Here is a 9,444-nt window from a genome sequence, read left to right on the forward strand (position 1 = left end):
TACTTCTTCAACTGAGCCATCTCCTCAGCCCCTAGCTAAGACTTTTGCTCCCCAGAGATTATTTCCATTTTCTGTCATGCCCCCAGCTAATCCCTTTCCCAGCCCCTTTGTAGTTAATGGGGTTGAACTGCCAGAAACAATGTCACCTCCTCCTTACTGGGCCACCTGATCCTGTGCCTGCCCAGGAATGTGAAGACTGAATATGGCTGCAGATATCTGCCCAGTCCTTGCTGGGTGATGAGGACTTATAAATAAACTGGTTAGGTGGAGCCACTAAGAGTCAAGGGTCTATCTACCCCATAGCAGATAACTATTGTTAGAAGACAAGAAACTTCTCTATGGGGGCTGGAGAGATGGCTCCAAGGGTAGGAGCACTGGCTGCTCTTCTAGAGAACCTGGATCCAGCCGGGCGATGATGGCACATGCCTATAATCCCAGCACTCGGGAGGCAGAGGCAGGCAGATCTCTGTGAGTTTGAGGCCAGCCTGGTCTACAAGAGTTAGTTCCAGGACAGGCCCCAAAGCTACAGAGAAACCTTGTCTCAAAAAACCTAAAAAAGAAAAGAGAGAGAGAGAGAGAGAGAGAGAGAGAGAGAGAGAACCTGGATTCAGTTCTCAGCACCCATATGGTGGCTTGCATCCATGTATAACTTCAATCTTAGGGGCTCTGATCCCTTCTTCTGGTTTCTGTGGGCACCAGACATGCATGTGGTACACACACATATGTGCAGATAAATCACCTATAACATGAAATAATTAAGCTTTCTTTTCTTTAAGATTTATTTATCTATCATGTATACAGTGTTCTGCCTGCACGTGTGCATGAAGACCAGAAGAGGGCATCAGATCTCATTACAGATGGATGTGAGCCACCATGTGGGTGCTGGGAATTGAACTCAGGTCCTCTGGTAGAGCAGTCAGTGCTCTTAACAGCTGAGCCATCGCTCCAGCCCCCATGAAACAATTTTTTAAAACAACCTTCTCTATGTCATTGACTTGCTTATGCTGTCACTGTCACCCTCACAAGCTAAAATCTCATGAGGCTACCACAGTAACAACTGTCTCCTCCCTGTTTCCAGGCCACGAACCTTGGGCTCACCTTTGGCTGCTTCTGCTGCTATGCTGTACTCAGTTGGGCCAGCAAACCCTTTCAGCTCTGTCTTCAAAGCATACTGATACGCACAGGGCCACTCACCATCTTACTGTTCCCTCTAGCACATCTCCCTGGGGCTTCGGCAGCCTCCTGGTGGGTCTCTGCTTGTCCTCTGGCCTTCCTATAGTCTGTCTCCCACTGAGCAACCAGCAGGGTCCCTTGCCCAAAGCCTGCTCTAATGTCTCCTCCCATCATCCAGTAGAAGCCAAGTCAGTCCTATTGGGTATAAGTTAACTCGATTCGGGAAATAACCAGGCCAGCTTAAAGAATAGTTTTACTTGTTATAAGGGGAAACTCACGTCACAAGAATGGGAAGTCCAAGTTCTGCTGTGTCCCGCGGGAATCGCCTAGAGAGCGAGCACCTGGTCCGTCCCAGTTTTTCTTCCTGGGCTCCAGGTAGCCACGTGTCAACTAGGTTCCACTTCTTAAAGATGATTGGTTAACAAAGCTTCCCCCCCCCCTCATCACTATTGTAGCCACAGGCAAGATCCTTGGGACCTGACACTTATAAATGTAAACACCTACACTTTGCACAGACTCACCTCTGTCCTTACCTCTACTGCTTCCGTCCCCTGGCTTCTGTCTCAGGACCTTTGCTCTGACTCTTATTCCTCCACCCCCATCCCCAGACAGGGTTTCTCTGTAGCTTTTGGAGCCTGTCCTGGAACTAGCTCTTGCAGACCAGGCTGGCCTCAAACTCACAGAGATCCACCTGCCTCTGCCTTCTGATTAAAGGCGTGTGCCACCACCGCCTGGCACCTGACCATTACTCTCCTGCTTCATGACCTCTGTGTGGATAGTTTCCTCTAGAATGCTCATGCCATACGTCAGCCTGGCTTGATCTCTTTGTTCTAGGTTTTTATTCAAAGATCATTCAGACATCACGGGCTTAATAAGGCTTGGACTGACCATATCCTTAAAAAATGCATCCACACCCTGCTCCCGCTGGTACCACCTATGTTCTCTGCCCTGCCTTTTCCTGTCCTCTACTATTTCTCACTTACTTCCCTCATGTGATAGAACTCCCTTATTATGGCGTCTGTTCTGTATGTGTTCTGCAGACCAGAAGCATTCATGGAGTCCCCATTCTGCTGAGTCACTGATGCAGCCCGAACACAATACAGTGTTCATGTGTTCAGTGCTCCGAAGAACCAGCCAAAGGCAAGAGAGCCTTAGGACAGGAGCCGGAATGGAAAGAAGCGTCTGCTAGAGCTTCCACTTCTGATGAGTGGATGCTTTCTAGGACTCTAGTCACACCCAGGACAAAGACCCCAGTGCTATCCTTCCATCCTTTCTTCTTTTTTCTTACTTTTTTTAAAAAAAGATTTATCTATTTATTTTGTATACAGTGTTTTCTGCCTCTATGTGTGCTTGCACACCAGAAAAGGGCACCAGATCTCTTTATAGATGATTGTGAATCACAATGTGGTTGTTGGGAATTGAACTCAGGACCTCTGGAAGAGCAGTTCTCTTAACTGCTGAGTCATCTCTCCAGACCCCAGTGCTATTTTTTTTTCTGTGCTAGGGATGAATGTGTCTACATATGAGTGTGTGTGTGTGTAAAGGATAAAATTTTTTGGTTATCTTTTATTTTGTGGTGGAGTGTGATGTGTAGAGGTCAAAGAACAACTTTGGGAGTCAGTTCTCCCCTTTTATCATGGTCAGGCTTGGCACAAGCACCTTTACTCACTTATTAATCTCTTTGGCTCTCCACCTTATCTTTTGAGAAAATGTCTCATTGAAACTGGAGCTTGCTGTGCTAGGCAGTGGTGGTACATGCCTTTACTACCAGCATGGGAAGGCAGAGGTAGGTGGATCTCTGAGTTTGAGGTCAGCCCAGTCTACAGAGTGAGTGAGTTTCAGGAGAGCCAGGGCTAAACAGAGAAACCCTGTCTCAAGAAAACAAAGAAAGAGGAGAAAGAGGAGGAGGATGAAGAGGAGAAGGAGGAGGAAGAAGATGACAACGACTGGCTGGTTGGCAAGCCCCAGGGATCCTCATGTCTCCTTCTACGCAGTGCTGGGATTATAGGGTCATGATGGTTTTATGTGGATGCTGGGGATCTGAACTCAGGTCATCATCACACTCCTGTGCCAAGCACTTTCCTGACAGAACCATCTATCTCCCTTGTCCCCTGTGTCTCTGTACTATGCTGAGGTTTCACTGCCAAAAGCTTGTATGCCTTCCACTCACAAGTCTGCATTTAATACTCTTTTTAACACCCTATGCCCTAGAGCAGTGGTTCTCAACATGGTTCTTCACAAGTTGGTGACCCAAACCATAAAATTATTTTCATTGCTATTTTATAACTATAATTTTGCTAGTTATGAGTCCTAATGTAAATATGATATGCAGGGTATCTGATATGTGATCCCAGTGAAAGGGTCACTTAACTCCCAGAGGCCAAGACCCACAGGTTGAGAACCATTGCCCTGGTGCCTTTATGTTCAATGGGACTCGCACCATCATTTGAAAACTTGGTTGCACGCCAGAGTTATGGTGGGAGCTTCAGGAAGATCAACGGGTTGCATTCAGCCCAACACAGGGCTGTTGGACTAGAGATTTAAAGTCGAGAAGACAAGGTCTCACTATGATGACTGAACTGGTTTGGAACCTGTGGGCTCATGATCCTTCTGCCTTAGCACCCCAACAGCTAGTGTTATGGGTACACACTACTGCACACAGTTTGACATAAGGATTTAAAATGAACTCCAGGGTGGAATGCAGCCAGGTTTGAGCAGCGTTGCTTCATCATGCCAGCTCGAGCAGCTGTGGAGAGATGAAGCCAGCCGAGACAGCAGAAGGGAAAATGGCAACAATAAACTTTAATTTATTTAGCAGATACTTTTCTACAAATGAGAAGCTTCTTATGTTTTCCTGTTATGAACAAATAAGGGAGTTTCAACCTTGAGATGTTTTTGAAGAAAATGTGGACAGAGAGCTGCACAAGAGCACTCAGTTCCAGACTCTCTGCTTCTAGCATCAAGACCAGTTGCCTTTTGAATTTTTTGTTTTGCTTTTAACTATATTATTTTATGTGCTATTCTGCCTGCATGTATTTTTCGTGCACCACATGTGTGCCTGGTACCTGCAGAAGAGGGTGTTGGATCTGGAACTGGAGTCACAGACAGTTGTGAGCATCATGTGGGTGCTGGGACTCAAAGCGAGGGTCTCTGGAAGAAAAGCCTGTACTCTTAATTGCTGAGACATCTTTCCAGCTCATTTCATTTTGGTTTGGAGGCACCAGAGGTAGACTTCTGCCATGGTCACCCGCTTCATGCCTGAGCAACACCTATGCCTTCCTTCTCAGGTGTGCTTGGGTCAGTGCAGACAGAGCTCATGCTTGTAATTTTCCTTTGTCTTTGCAAGCATTTGGATTTACACTTATAACAGAATTCTCACATTCTGTTTTTCTTACAGAGGCCTCAAACCAGGACAGACAAAATGTTAAAATTTTGGTATTTAAGAATTGAAGCCAGGCAGTGGTGGTGCAAGCCTTTAATCCTAGCACTTGGGAGGCAGAAGCAGGAGGATCTCTTGAGTTTGGGGTCAACTGATCTATAGAATGAGTTCCAGGACAGCCAGCACTACACGGAGAAACCCTGTCTCAAAAAACAAAACAACAACAACAAAAAGAATAGAGATATGTAGGGCAGGAAAGATAACTCAGTGGTTAAGAGCACTCTTGCAAACAACAACAACAACAACAAAAAACAATTAAAAAAAAAGTTAGGTGGTGCTGGCACATACTTTTAATCCCAGCAGGGGGATCTCTGTGAGACCAGCCTGGTCTAGAGTGAGTTCCAGGACAGCTGGATCTACATAGAGAAAACCTATCTTGAAGAACCAAAACAAATAAACAGCAAAAATCTAAAACAACACAAAAAACAAAACCAACCTGAAATAAGAGCGCTCCTGCTCTTGCAGAGCACCTGGGTTTCGTTCCCAGCACCCACAAGGTGGTTCACAACCACCTGTAGCTCAAGTTTCAGGGGATCTGATGCCCTCTTTTGATCTCCTTTGCTGTGGGATAACACTTTTGTACAAGATAAGTATTTGTCACTGGTATTGATTTAGTAAAATGCTGATGGCCAGTAGCCAGGCAGAAAGTATAGGCAGGGCAACCAGACTAGGAGAATTCTGGGAAGAGGAAGTAAGAGGAAAATGCCTCACTGAGAAAAAGTACTAAGCCACATGGTTAAACATAGATAAAAATTATGGGTTAATTTAAGTTGTAAGAACTAATTAATAATAAGCCTGAGCTAATACACCAAACAGTTTATAATTAATAAAAACCTCTGTATGTTTATTTGGGACTGAATGGCTGTGGGACCAGGCAGGGCAGGAACTATATTACAACACCGTTTGGGCGATGGCTCAGGCATATTTCCAGCTAGCTCTTACATCTTAAATTAACTTATTTCTTTACATAGGCACTTGGTGCTATGAACTATCATATTAGCATTGCTTTTAAAGTGTTCCTAGTGCTTGAACAAGTGTCTTTAAGCACATTCTCTTTGTAGGGATACCATATTCAGCCTAGATATTGGGGGGAGGGCCTTGGTCTTGCCTCAAAGTGATGTGTCAGACTTTGTTGACACCCCATGGGAAGCCTTACCCTTTCTGAGGAGTAGATGGGGGAAGAAGGGTGGGGCAGGAGGAGGGGAGGGAGTGGGAATGGGGATAGCTATGTAAAATGAGAAGATTGTACTAAAAAAAATCTTAATAAAAAAAGAGGAAAAAAATTAACCCATTTCTACTAATCTGTGTATTGCCACGAGGCTGTGGTTTAGTTCTGGTGTCTTTCTCCTTCAGCAGCTACATAGCATCTGCCTGGTTACACCTTATTTCTCCCGAAATTCAGTTTAGTTTTCCTGCCTACCTATATTCTGCCCTGCCACAGGCCAAAGCAGCTTATTTATTAACTGATGGAAAAGAACATATTCACAACATACAGAGAGAATTCCACATCACTCTATATGACAGGCATGTATATAGTATACATACATAAAAATATTTTTTTTAAAACAAATTGAGATATACGTTGGAGAGACATAGGCTCAATGATTAAAAGTCCTTGCTGTCCTTCTAGACGACCTGAGTTTGGTTCCTAGTGCCCACAATGGGAGCTCACAACTGCCTGCAATGCCAGTGCCAGGGGCACTAATGCCCTGTTCTGGCCTCCATGGGCACCCATATGCATGAACATACACATAAAAATAATTTTTTAAATTGAGATACTAGAAAGGTGCTGTGGAGCATATCTGTAATCTAAGCACTTGGGATGAGGACAGCTTGTCTACACCACAGCGAAATCCTGTCCCCCACCCTCCTACTCCCAAAACTGAGACACTTAGTGGCACAGCAGTGCACACATCTATAGTCCCCGCTACTCAGGAGGCTGAACCCAAGAGTTTCGAGACCAGCCTGGGCAACTGGAGAGAACCTTGCAAAACCAAACAATTGCACTATCAGAGGATTCTGCTAGCTGTCCCCCACTGTTGATCCTTTCCTTCAGGGAAGGGGGCCTGCTGCATTCCGTGCCACCTTCATATCAGCATGGTGCACTTTACATAGCAACTGTGGGGAAATATTTCCTAACTGTAAAGGTGTGTGTGTGTGTGTGTGTGTGTGTGTGTGTGTGTGTGTGTATTTTTTTTGAGGGTTTCTCTGTGTAGCTTGACTGTCCTGGAACTCACTCTGTAGACCAGGCCGGCTTCAGACTTAGAGATCCGTCTGCCTCTGCCTCTGGAGTACTGGGATTAAAGGTGTGCACACTGCCTGGTTTAAGATGGGAATCTTGCTTTGTGGCCCACAGTGACCATCAATGTAAATTTCCTTGGCATTCCAGTTTAAAATTTAGATCTGAACATTTGAGATTGTTTCCTAGAAACGTGAATGTTCTGGCCACAGCCTAATGAGGTAATACTGAGTGTCCTGAGTTATGGACTCAGACATGGTATAGAAATAGAAATCGAGGAGCAGAGCCTGCTGCCAACACCCAGCTTTAGCACACTGGTGCATGTCTTCCAGCAGCTTTAAGACTGTGTACTTCCCTCAGCAACATGGGCAGCCTGAAGGCAACAATTGACTAACTCTATTAGTGATCCTAACACCAATAGCATCAGATTGGCTCATCTGCATGCTGTCTCAGTACTGACATGCCAAGAAAAGGCTTCCAGATTTTTTTTTTTCCGAGACAGGGTTTCATTGTAATATTAGAGCCTGTCCTGGAACTAGCTCTTGTAGACCAGGCTAGCCTCCAACTCACAGAGATCCGCCTGCCTCTGCCTCCCAAGTGCTGGGATTAAAGGCATATGCCACCACCACCTAGCGGCTTCCAGATTTCTAAGGTAGTGCAGAGACTAACAAAATGGAGAGAAGACATAAGGCTAGAGTGGCTGGCTGAAAACTGTCAGGATCTCAGTCTACTCTACTGTATAAAAGTATTTTTTTAATTTTTTTTGCAAGCTGGGAAAAGCCTTGGAAGATCTACCTACCTACCTACCTACCTACCTACCTACCTACCTACCTACCTACCTACGGTTTTTTGAGACAAGGTTTCCCAGTAGCTAAGGAGACAGTCCTGGAACGCATCTCTAGACTGATGTGGTATGTCCTTCTGTATATATGTTGCTTTTACTGGTTGATGAATAAAGCTGTTTGGGCCAATGGCTTAGCAGAGTAAAGCCAACCTGGAAGTCAGAACGGAGCTATATATAGAGAGAAGGCAGAGTAAAAGAGATGCCACGTAGCTGCCGAAAGACACAGACGCCCAGAGCCTTTACCAGTAAGCCACAGTCTTGTGACAAGACACGGATTAATAGAAAGGGGCTAATTTAAGATGTAAGAGGTAGCTAGGAATACGCCTAAGCTATCAACCAAGCAGTGTTGTAATTAATATAGTTTCTGTGTGATTATTCAGGTCTGGGCAGCCAGGAACGAAAGAGCAGTCTTCTATAGTAGACCAGGCTGGCCTCCCGAGTGCTTGGATTAAAGGCATGCACCACCACCTGGCAAAGACTCAAACAAGCAGCTTTTGACTCTGCCGTGAGGGAGGACTGCACCATCTAAGTGGACTCCCAAACAGCAACACCTATCAGGCATCACCCATTCAGCACAGGTTAATAGGTGAGTTATTCCTGGAAATAAGAAGGGAGCCACCCTATACATTTATCAGGGAGAATTCAAATGGCAGGGGCATTTGAAAATCGTATGGGGGGTTTGAAGAGATAGCCCAGCAGTTAAAAGCATTTGTCTTAAGCCAGGCGTGATGGTGCACACCTTTAGTCCCAGCACTCTGGAGGCAGAGGCAGGTGGAGCTCCGAGAATTTGAAGCCAGCTTGGTGTATAAATTGAGTTCCAGGACAGCCAAGGCTGTTATACAGAGAAACCCTGTCTCAAAACAAAAACAAAACAAACAAAAACAAAACAAAAACACTAAAAACCAAAACCCCTAAACAACCAAACACCCCCCAAAACTTGTTTTTGCAGAGGACCTAGGTTTCATTGTTAGCCACATGGCCTCTCACAACCACTTGTAACTCCAGTTTGAGGGGAATCCAACACCTCTTCTGGTGTCTGTAAGCAGTAGGCACCTATGGTATACATACATGCATACAGACAAAACACATACATATCAACAAATCTGAATTAAAATCTTATTAGAGAAACTAAGGCAAGAATTTATAGGACACACCAGATTGATGAAAGGGTGTCATCTCTCACCTGAACCCCAGTGAAGGTCACCTGTGACCCGTACCAATGCACAAGAACTGAGACTCCCCAACCTGACTCAGTATGCCTGCTGCTCATCCAGTATACTGTCTGCCCATCCACTTGAGCTGACCTGCTGTCTCCTGCTCTGAATGTGGTTCAGCCTCTCACCTCACAGAACTCAGTGGCAGCTCCTCTGGGTACTGATCTGTTACCTTATCAGTATGCTCTTTCTGCCTACTTCTGCAGCAGCTCAAGTTCTCTTCATTCTGCAGCCCATGTATACACACATAGATATATCCACTATGGGATGTGAGCTTAGTACTTAAGAGTGAAATAAAGAACCTGCATTTGCCTGGGTCAGCAACCGAGGTAGGATTTATGACAAATTACTGTCATGAAAACCACTAAATCTTGTGAATTTATTGTCATCCAGTGAATCCTGACACTGTGAAGATACATGCATTCATCTATGTGCATGGCATAGCACACTCATGACAGTGGTGTGCCTCTGTAGCTACAGGGCCACAACAGAACTGGTTTCTCCTAATGGAACCGTTTGACTTAGAAATTGGACA

Source organism: Myodes glareolus, chromosome 9, assembly GCF_982192425.1.
Source record: "Myodes glareolus chromosome 9, mMyoGla1.1, whole genome shotgun sequence".
Lineage (NCBI taxonomy): Eukaryota > Metazoa > Chordata > Mammalia > Rodentia > Cricetidae > Myodes > Myodes glareolus.